This window comes from Euprymna scolopes, chromosome 40, assembly GCF_053919585.1.
Source record: "Euprymna scolopes isolate OS-2025 chromosome 40, ASM5391958v1, whole genome shotgun sequence".
Taxonomy (NCBI): domain Eukaryota; kingdom Metazoa; phylum Mollusca; class Cephalopoda; order Sepiida; family Sepiolidae; genus Euprymna; species Euprymna scolopes.
This window is the reverse complement of record NC_136521.1, coordinates 2,589,205-2,601,528: the sequence shown is the minus strand read 5'-3', so window position 1 is coordinate 2,601,528 and position 12,324 is coordinate 2,589,205.

Genomic DNA, 12,324 nt, shown 5'->3' with positions numbered 1-12,324 from the left:
TAAATTAAATAACTTTAAATGTACACTGAATTTTAAAAATAATAATTACGAAATGAAAAAAAAATTGGAATGCCTCTGAATCTCATTGTGAAAGGTAAATTGATTCAAAATGAATTTTCTATGATCTTTTCAGAAGATTAATTTTAATAATGAACCAAATGTTTGGAATAATTTTTGAATTGTATTGTGAAAAATGTGTCTATTCGAAACTTATGATCTTTTGAGAAGATTGTTTTTAAAATAAACGAATTATCTTGGAAAGAAGTTAACTAACATAAATTCGGAATTTTTAATGGTCCTTTCGGAAAGTAAAATTGATTTTAACGATGAACCAAAATACTTGAAATAATTTTTAAATTTTGTAGTGAAATTTTAATGATCTTTTGTAAATCAGGTTTTGAAAAAATACACATACTTTTTATATGTATCCTGAAATTTAATTATGAAGTTAATAAGTTGAAATGCGTTTGCATTGTGCAAACAATTTCTAATTGTGACCGGGGTACTCTGAAATGATTTTTTTTTAAATATTTTCCTTTTTAATAAAAAAAATATTGTTAACACCCTATTTCATTGATTTAATGTATACCAGGTTACTGAATTGTTTATTCTTTTGCAATTCTTTTGTTTTAATTGAGTATTCCAACTCATGAAGGCTGACTGCCCTTCTCTAATTAATTTCTTATATAATTAATAAATATTCCGTGGTGCATAGTTTTTATTAGTCGTTCGGCGGCAGACTCCTTGCTATAACAGAATTAAATTGGATTAGAACCTCTGAAGACCGAGGTTTAACTAAATCCATATAGGTCGGCGTGATGAGGTCACGTAACCCCGACTTATCTAAAATACATTATACTGGTTGCTGAAGAGAGCATAAGTCCAGTTACTGAAATAATAATTAGGAATACATATAGGTCGGCGTGATTAGGTCACGTGACCCCGACTTGGTTAATCCAGTTACGGAAATAATGTTATGCAGAATAAATTAAAAAAAGCGTATAGGTAGGCGTGATGAACTCAGGTAAAATCCGGCTTTGTTAAAAAATATTATACTGGTTGCTTAAGAGAGCATAAATCCAGTACCTGAAATCATGAGGTACCTGCCTCGATGGAGGGCGAAGATGATTACCCTCTCTGGTATTTGGAGCAATATACCAGTCTACCAGGGGCCTGGTGGAAAAATAAATGCTTCACTGAGTTCCTGATTGAACGAAGAACATGGGGGCATTGATTGCTGACGGCCGGTTGACGCACCATCCACGGAAAATTAGGGACTGAAATTTATGAATACTTATAAATTTCGAAGTGCACTATTTCTTTGTGCCACTGTTTCTAACACCCTCTACAGCATGGCCGAGTGGTGATTTGGCCATGTGCGCATAGATACAAAGAAACGCCTTCCTATAATTACCTTTCCTATAGCTCTCTCTCTCTCTCTTTCTGTTCAGGCCGTCATGAGGTGAGCACCATAATTTTTGTCTCTCCGTAAACGAGGGGAGAGCACCCCCTCCCTCAAAACTAGTTAGGTTAGTTAGCTTTGAAAAGCCTATGGTCCAGTTTTAAATTGTAAAAGTGTTTTGCAATATATTGTATATCTAATGTAAATTAAAATAGTTAGTAATGTTCCATATATATTACAATTGTGTCACGTGTCGTCTTTCTTGTGTCTGCTAGAAATGCCTTCATAAATGCCTTCATTGAAACAACGAACACGCCCGGAAAATGAAGAAAGAAAATTCCAATCAGAACGCCACCAAGGGTGAAGAGGTCAAGACGTCTTCTGAGAGAAGAAGGAGCCACACAGCACATCCAATATCTCCGGTATGCTTTTTTTTTTTTTTTTTTTACACAGTGATCACCACTTATCAAGGCCCGGAAGCCACTCAGGGATAAGGGTTATTGCAAGTACATTACGTTAGTGAGGAGATTTGATGAAGTGTTTAATTAGGGGGGCGGTTCATTAGGAATTTGTTAACATTTGACTTGAAGACATCCATGTTGTAGTCCGGAGGGAAGCAGGCAGACGGAACAGAGTTCCACAGGCGTGCAGTTCTAAGAAAGAAGCTTTGTTCATGAAATCCGCGTTTTGATTTAGGCACAGATAAAGAGTGGGGGAAATTTTTCACAGTGGATTCAGCTAGACGGGTGATTTTCTTCTTATAGACCCTAATGACGGACATCTTCATATCTTCCCGAGACCGCTTTAGTATAACACGTCTGTGGGTCACACACCAGTGACCGGCTGATAGTGGTATACCCTCGCCAAACTTTCACGAAAATCACTCGTCTAGCCAAAACCACTATTAATAATTTCTCACACTCTTTGTGCCTAAACCTAAGTGTAGATTCCATGAACAAAGCTTCATTCTTAGAACTGCACTCCTGTGGAACTCTCTTCAGATTGCCTCCTTTCCAGCTGACTATAATCTGATTGACTTCAAGTCCAACGTAAACAGGTTCTTTATGAACCGTCCCGCTAAGTAATCCAATTTACAAAATCCCCACTAATTATGTTTATTACGCTATAATCACATTGTATACCCATTGACCGTTATCCTCGAGTGGTCTCCGGGCCTTTATAAGTGGTGATATAAAAGTAGCTCAATCTATCCGACTAACTAAAAGGCTAAATTTATTAAAAAGGCCGCGGTCCGACATGACTTGGAACCGCGTGTAAAATGCGCAAGTAGGGAACATTTACACGTATTAAAGTTCTTTCCGTACATAAAAAGGTTACTTGTATACATATTTAAAAAAAAGGACGAATGTATTATTTTTCTAGCATATTTTATCTTGTATTTTAGTTAGATTTTGAAGAGTGCGATCAAATCCTGAAAAACAAAAGATAAAAAAACATGTGCTTCTATTAGTCGCGACGCCCACAAAATATTCGCGATACGATATATCTGATATATATGTTTCGAAGTAATATCAGCCAGCCATATAGTATCGATATACAGTAGGAGGGGGAGATAATCTGAGGATTTATTACTATTTGTTTTTATTTTAATCGAGATAATCGAGTGATCTGAAGATCCCAATCGAGACAGAAAGAAAATAAGCACACTTTTCTCCAAATCTGTTGCTAATGCCGCTAGAAAAATGGAGGGATTCTTCTATCGATCCAGTAGATATTTCACTGCTGATGCAATTCCCTATCTATATAAGAGCCAGGTACGTCCAAGTACGGAGTACTGTTGCCACATCTAGGCAGGAGCTTCTAGAAAGGAATTATCCTGTCTTGATAGAGTTCAAAATAGACTTCGTAACCTCGTAGGATATGTATTTTTCTCTTCCCTGCAACCTCTATCTCACAGAAGAGATGTTGCGAGTTTTTCTCTCTGCTTTATCGTTATTTTCATGGCAAATGCTCGACTGAGCTTCAATTTATGCCCCCCTTGCCAAACTTTCACAATAAACACTCGTCTACCTGAAAACACTATCAATAATCCCCCCACTCTTTATCTGTGGCTAAACCTAAAGGTAAATTCCATGAACAAAGCATCTTCCTTAGACGTGCACGTCTGTGGAACTGTCTTCCGTTTTCCTGCTTTCCAGCTGACTATAATCTGATTGTCTTCAAGTCTAACCTAAACAAGTTCCTGATGAGCCGTTCCACTTAAGTTAAAGAAAATACTAAATTTCCATTACTAACGATTATTATATTGTCCAATTGACTACTGTACACTCTTTACCCTTATCCTCGAGGGGTATCTGTGCCTTGATAAGTGGCTATGCCTATGTAAAAAAGTGTAAAAAATGCAGTTTAAAGGACTTGTATACGACAAGCAAAGGAAGCGCAATTATAATGAGTCATCTTCCCTTCTTTTACGCAACAAGAACGACTTGTTTCTCGACCGGGTTGTGATTTGCCATGAAAAGTGGATTCTTTACGACAACCAGTGTCGTTCAGCGAAGTGGTTAGACGTCGAAGAAGACCAATAAGTATCCTGTGTGTCATGAGTAAGTTGCTTGAATCGATATTAAATAGAGTAGTCAACCACCCCAGCAGAAATAACCTTCTTAGTGACATACAATATGGTTTCCGTTCTGCTAGATCTATAGCAGATGTTCTAACGGTTATATCTCATAAGATTAGTGAATCTCCTGACATAGGATTCCTCTCTAGGGCAATTTCTCTTGACATATCAAAAGCCTTCGATAACGTACGGCATGAGGGCCTACTTCACAAGATTTCCAGCTACAGTATAACTAGAAATGTTTTCTCGATCATTAAATCATTTCTCTCTGATAGGCTCATAAGAGTAGTGGTTTATGCGCAGAAATCAGAGACCCTCAGTATTAATGCTGGAGTCCCACAACTCTCTTCCTGATCTCCACCAATGATCTCCAAAAACACATACTTAAACCATTCGTTGACATTTATGCTGATGACACAAAAATCTATGGCAACACATCTAAGGCCGTAAACGACAAAGTTCTCTCTGATTCTCTCTCCTCTGATCTTCAACGCGTGGTACAGTGGAGGAAGAGGTGGCTGGTTACTTTTAATGCATCTAAAACCAAACTCCTATCTTTACATCATCAACACTCTGATCCCATCTGGCATCAATTAAAATGGATGGCACTCGACTAGGGGACGCCCCATGCTTTGATGCTTCTGGGTTTGACCTTTACTCCTGACCTTAAATGGAACACGTTCATCGTCTATTGCCAAGGTCACTGGAAAAATGGTTGGATCCTTCTACCACTCCAGTAGATATATCACTGCTGATTCAATTCTCTATCTATATAAAAGCCGTGTACGTCCAAGGATGGAGTACTGCTGGAATATCTTGGCAGGAGCTGCTAGAAACATCCTATCCTGCCTTGACAGAGTACAAAATAGACTTGTTAGCCTAGTGAGGAATGCCCTTTTCTCTTCCCTGCAACCTCTCTCCCACAGTAGCGCCGTTGTGAGCCTGTCTTCATTTTATCGTTAAAATTAAAATTAAAACAAATAAACCAACAAAATGTGAATTAATATAAACCCGAAAGTTATCTAAACCCCACATGTACCTATATGCGTGTATCAATACCCTTATAAATGTCTACATTTATCTACACCCGCGCATATATACACACACACATTACAGATATACAGAGACAAATAATAGTATTTTTCTTTACTTATGTAGCGTGGTAACTTCTTCGTATATGCAATATTATGCTACCCGACTACAGACGGGTGTATATATATATATATATATATATATATATATATATATATATATATATATATATATATATATATATATACACTTGTGCCCGATATTATTCATACCCCTCGGATCTTTGAGATTTCTATAAGAATATTGCTCAAACCAGAAGGTAGACAATATTAAAGGGATTTCAAACAATAAATCAAGCATAAGCATTTAATTTAAACTCAACAAATAAATAAATTATGCAAGTTTGAAACATTATACAAAGAAAAACAATAATGGCACAAGTTCAAAATTATTCATACCTCTCTTACTAATAGTCAATAGCATGCCCTTTATTCTTAATAACTGCCTGTAACCGTTTTGGATATTTATCAACAAGGTTTTTACAAGCATCAACACTGATTTTTGACCATTCTTCAATGCAGTAGTTCTCCAAATCCCTCAAATTTCTAGGTTTCCGCTTTTTAACCTCAGTTTTTAATATGTGCCAGAGGTGTTCGATAGGGTTCAGGTTGGGACTCTGGCTAGGCCATTCCAAAACATTAATTTGATTATCCTCAAACCATTTCGTGACTATTTTGGCAGTATGTTTTGGATCATTATCCTGTTGAAGGACCCAGTTTGGTCCTAAATGGAGCTTCTCTGCATCCTGTCTAATGTTTTTCTGGAGTATCTCCAAATATTGCTCCTTCTTCATGGTTCCATCTATCTTGACCAAACTACCTGGACCACTAGCCGAAAAGGAGCCCCAAAACATTAGGCTACCACCACCATGTTTCACCGTGGGTATGGCGTTCTTTGGGTTGTAAGCTTCTCCTTTCTTCCTCCAAACGTAAGAAGCATCCATATGGCCAAACAATTCAATTTTTGTTTCGTCAGTCCACAAAATACTTGAGAAAACGGACTCTGGAGAATTCACATGGGTCCTAGGAAACTTTAGACGTGCTGCAAGGTGTTTTCCGGTGTGCAGTGGAGTCCTTCTTGGTCTTCTTCCTTTCAGACCATTTTCATGCAAAGTCCTTTGCAATGTTTGCCTTGATACTTTTATGCCAGAAGACTCCAGATTTTCTAAAATGTCCTTAGTAGTGGTGGTTGGATTTGCATTAACACTTCTTACAATATTCCTGGTGGCTCTAACAGATATTTTCCTTTTCCTTCCTCTACCAATCAAGTTGTTTGTTGTGCGGTGGCTCTGGAATTTTTTGATGATGCTCTGTACTGTTGCTGTAGGGACCTCAAATTTCTTGGAAATTGACTTATAACCTAAACCATCCTTATGTGAATTCACAATTTTAGTCCTAAGATCATTACTAAGCTCTTTTTTCTTCCCCATTCTAATAATTTCTATTCTTTTATTGGTTTTCAGTTGATATCATTTTAATTTCTGAAAAATGCAAAAAACGAAATGAAATTAATCAAAGGTTGTATAAAAGCATTCAAAATAAGAATCAAACAGGAAACAAACAGTCAGAAACTCGATTAATACTGAAAAAATAAGGGGGTATGATTATTTTTGAACATTGCAGATTTTATAAATAGCTGTATATTTCTTTTATTACAAGTATCCCGAGATTTTAAAATGGTGAAAATGATCAGAAGAGGTTTATTAAGAATATGTATCAATATGGACGTAAACAATAAATTCTTACAAAGTTACACCTAATAAACGCAATTTTCAAAGGGGGGTATGAATAATATCGGGCACAAGTGTATATATATATATATATATATATACACACACATACATATACATATATATATATATATATACACAAACACACACATATATACATACATAAATATATACATATATATATATATGCACATATATACACATACATATACACATACATACATATAAACACACACACAACAGACATACATATACATACCCACACATACATACATATATAACATATATATAAACAACATTCGGACATCCATACATTTTTGTAATCTATATTGTTACAACAATTCTATACGAGGCAGCCTATTCTAATAGTTCAGAAATATACATGTGTATACATACATCTACATACAATAGACACAGAGACACATCCACATACAAACATACACACAGATATATAGATACAGATATATATATATATATGAACATACAAACATACATGCATACGTAAAATACACTCATATATCCAAAATCACACAAATATAGACATATATATATATACATGTATACATGTACCGTGCCACCAAATGATACATCTAAAGTAGAAACAGACATGAATACATTTACTATATAAATTCACTTTATTCTATCAAATTCCACACGTCTAGTTATGTTTCATGGCCCCATCCGCTTGTTACACTTTCCTAAGTTGTAGGTTTTTACCGTAAAAATTGACACTACGTAAAAAATTATATTGAATTCAGCATGAAGTTCATAGGGTTATCCTCATATTTAACAAAGATTCTTTCGATGGTAAGGCAGATATACATAAGATGTATCACGATACAATAATAATATATAATAACATATGACAGAAATCAGAGTATTTAGCTTATACAAACCGAGTATATAAGCTTATATATTGTAGTACTTACCTTCATCTTTGCTTATTCACTCTAATACCCTTATTCCCTTCTCTTCCATTCACCCTTCATTCCTTTCTTTCTTTCATCTATTTATTTCTTCATTTTTTTTTTTATATTAATAAATTATTTTTCCTACCCGGGTATATAAAGATCATATATCCATACATGCACACACCCAAAAATATCACTATGCATACATTATTACGAGCTTCACTCAAAACGATCTATTGCTCATTTAGTTCAAATATACCTTCATACAGGTACTTATTTCGGCTAGTAATACCATAACTGCTCGATGAAGTAGAATATTAAGTGACTTACGTAACCCATATGGGTATGATTATAGTTGCGACCTCACTTATCCTCTTTGTGGGGGGTTATTTCATGGGGGTTAGTTGTACTTATAGCAGTTCCATTATCCTAATTTAGACTTCCTTAAGTGCGTGTATTCTGAAATGTTTGCAGGATATAGCAGTTTCTTGTTTAATATTCAATAATTTTTCTCGGTCTTTAAACCTAGTAATCTCAAGTTTTTCTGATAAGCATAATAGACATGGTGAGTTCAATGAGTGGCAAGTATTGGCCCTTCTAATAATATTCCATTCTATACTAGGTGTTTTATTTTCTCTAACTAATTTCCAGTAATATAACGATAAGGAAGTGTCCTTTTCATATGTTTGATTATTCATCGAGCGTGTATGTCCATAGAATCTATTTTTGAAAGTCATTTGGGTACTCCCTATGTAGAATCTTTCGTCCCTTGGGTTCTCCACCGGGAATATCCTTGCTTGGTATACCACCGATGAGGTCAGACATTCATTTTTTATTGGGCATTCCTCAGTTTTTTTACAGTTACATTTATTCACCGCAGTGTTTGCACTAGTATTCTCCCCTTCTCTATTAGTCGTCTTTAAAATTCTTCCATTATGCTTTTTTATAATCCTTTCCAAATTATCACTACAGCTATAACTTAATTTTAATGTATTTTTATTAAATATTTTATGTAATATATTATTTGGTGGGAAATGCTTATTAATAAGTTGTAAAAATTTTGCACCAAGTTTTGTTTTCAACATAATGTTAAAGGGGGGTGTGAACCAAATAATTTTCCTACCACGATTTCTAGATCCATTTTTGCTAGTGTTATTTACTTTATATTTTATCTCTATGTCCTTATATCCACTATTTTTAAGTGCTGTATTATAAATAGCCTTGCAATCATTGAAAGTTACTTCATTAGAATAAAATAAATAAATATATATATATATATATATATATATATATATATATATATATATACATATATATATATATATCCAAAAGTATGGAAATAAAAAATGAAAGAAAAAAACGTTTACAAGTGTTTTTGATATAAATGTGCATAAGAATGAATACTCTGATAAGTATGTTTCAACTTAAATAGGGATGGTATAATAAAATTGTGGGGTATGCGTTCGCGCCTGTACTCCATGGAAATATGGCACAAAATTTAACAAAAACTTTTTATATCTATCTGCGTAAGTATACTTTGTTAATTATGTTTCAGTTTGAAGAAATATTGTATGGTAAAATTACTAGGTGTTCGTTCGCGCCTGACCTCCATAGAATGTAAATATGTCACAAAGTTTAACAAGTTTTTTTAAAAGGGGTGAGGGTCCACAATAACACCTTAACTTTAATCTTAATTCACGTTAGCTTTTATTTATTTTTTTTTAATTGAATCATATTATGTCGAATAAATTCACCTCATAAATTCACGTTCTTATTAAAGTGAAAGCCCCCCCAAAAAAAAGTCGGAACTTTAGACAATTCTCGACACAAATTTTGCATAACTCTGTTTTTTCCTTCTCCACTTGCACGTGGCACTCTTTCGAAAATAAATGAATAAATAAATAATAAAAAAATAAGAATGTTACTTGTTAAAATCTTGCTACGTGATTACGTGTCTTTTTAAAAACATTTACATAACCTTTTTATCTTTATTTATACATCTGTTTAAGCTTTTTTTTTGTCAGGGTACTAGAAGGGATTCAGTTGATTACAACCCTTTCTGTGGGTTATTTACATGACAATAGTACCCGGAATCTTACGGCGCAATGCTACATCTTTCAGTACTGTAAAACTGAAACGAAGCTGTTCTGCATGAAAAGGGCGCCATTTTCTTCTTATTCATATTTATATCGATTCTTTGCTTTAAAAAACTAATTACGTGTTTACTTTTTAAATATCTCATTTTGCTGTTTCGGATTATTTTATTAAAGTAAGTAAAGCTTCATTATTTTTAAAAACTGTTTTTGATTCTTTGTTTTTCGATATTTCGTCGATATTATTTAGTAAGAGTGTTTAGCAGAAAAGCCAACAAACGACTACCCGAAAAATAAATATACAAGAAATAAATGTTACCATAGTACATAAAAGTCCAGTTCATGTTTTTTGTTGTTTTGAAATAGTTTTTAAATGCTCTTTACTTGAAATAATTTCAGCGAACCGAAATTAAAACGAAATTTGAGGCGATAACTTCTTAAATTATTTTTTATATAAACTACACATACCATAATCGAATATTCCGCAATCACAAAATAACGGAAAACATTAAAATATGTTTATAAATATTCCTTACGTTGACGGAACTCTCTTAAATTGTTAACATAGAATGCTCAGGCGCCCCTCATTCAAAATGGAAACAGGGCTCTTCATTTCAAAATCGCTGCCATTTTGATTTTTTTAAAACTGGTTCGTGAATTAAAAAGAACGATTATTTTTTACAAACTACTTAAAAATACAAACCAATGAACTTTTCTACCATAATAGTTACTTTTATTGATTATGGTAACATTCATTTCTTGGATATTTATATTATTATATATATAACATTTTCTCCTTGTAAGGAAACATCATTTTGTTGGTCACTCTTGGCTACGAATGGAAACAAATTTCATATTAAAAAATATATTTTCGCGAAAATTATCTTTACTTTCATCATATTTTGCCTAGGGTAAACTTTTTGTGTATTAAAACCTATCTCTTTATAACTCCCTCTTTCTCATAACCTATCATACTTTCATCAATCACAGTCCATTTTGGTGGGCTGTTTTAAAACCCAGTCAACGACGGGTACTTCTGCTAGTATATATATATATATATATATATATATATATATGTATATATATATATATATATATATATAAATTATATGCAAATGGTGTCCTGTCTGGTACAGGCATTGACAGCTATGGCTTTCCATCTCTCTCTCTCTCTCTCTCTCTCTTTCTTTCTCTCTCTCTCTCTCGCGACGCATTCATGAATTCATTGTTGCTCATCATTTTTGATATTGCCAAGACATTACGACTGTCAACGTATGTTTCTCGCTGTCGGTCTCTCACCCATGATCTTTCCTGTCAAGTTAATCTGTTCTATTCCCCTTTTTTTCTATAGACATGGCCCTTCAATCTCATTTATCTTTTTCGCACTGTTCTTATTAGAGCCCTTTTTTGTGTTTCTCATTTCCAATCCTTCCTAGTTTGTTTTCTATTCTGTCCAGGATATCTTCAAAATTCTCCCTAGGAACCAAGTTTTAGTTGCATTTTAATGTATTTTTCTCCTGGTAGTTGTTGTTGTCCAGCACTCCCAACTGAGAAAAATTGAGGACATCAAAAGTATAAGTTTGGATGGAAACAACATTCACCATAGTAATTGTCTGTTTTTTTTAGATGAGGTGTTTTCATTTATTGAGATTGTCGGACTGACTTCCTCATCTTGGTTGTTATAGTCACAACGTTTCAGCCGTTTTGCTCTCCAGCCATCATCAGATGTTTTGTATCGAACTGGGGAACCGTTTGTTAGGAGTCTCGAACCCAACCCTTTATTATTATTACAGGGGTACCGTGTTCAGACTCCAGCTAGACTCTGGGACATAGTTGCTGATTCTCTGTTTTGAATGTTACTTCTCACTGCCTTCGTTCAGGATTGAATTCAGCACCTTTGGGTAACTGTAAACTTTGATACAACGTCTAGGACCAATTGACCATATGTCCTAGCGACATATGGCCGAGTACACACATTTAAAATTGTCGTAGACTCTGACAATTCAGTATGTTATTGCTATACATCTTATGCTATTACTGGCCTCTTTTTATAAATACACATCCACAGCAGGAATTAGAATATACCTTACTAAAGCCTGATGCTTACAGCTGGTGAATTAAAAAAATACAATCTGGACGTGAGAATATTAAGAAGAGGTGTATGCAATAAAATTCTGTTTCAAACTTGGAAAAATGCAGCAGAGACGTATGGAATGATTTAGACTGTTCTTACATGAATCAAATATAATGCTACCAAGATTAAACTTGTTTCCTTCAATAATTACAAGAAACCTTCAATACCACCAAAGCAATGGCCAATGACTCTTTATCTGAAATTTCATTTTTTAAACTCCTCGGCCTAACGTTCACAGGAAACTTGAGTTGGAACAATTACATTAAGGGTATTGCCAGTTGGAACAATTACATTAAGGGCACTGCTGCGAAATAGGTAAGTTATCTCGCTACTAACGCCCTAAAGTATCCTGTACCTCTATCAGACCACCATTCGCTTATTT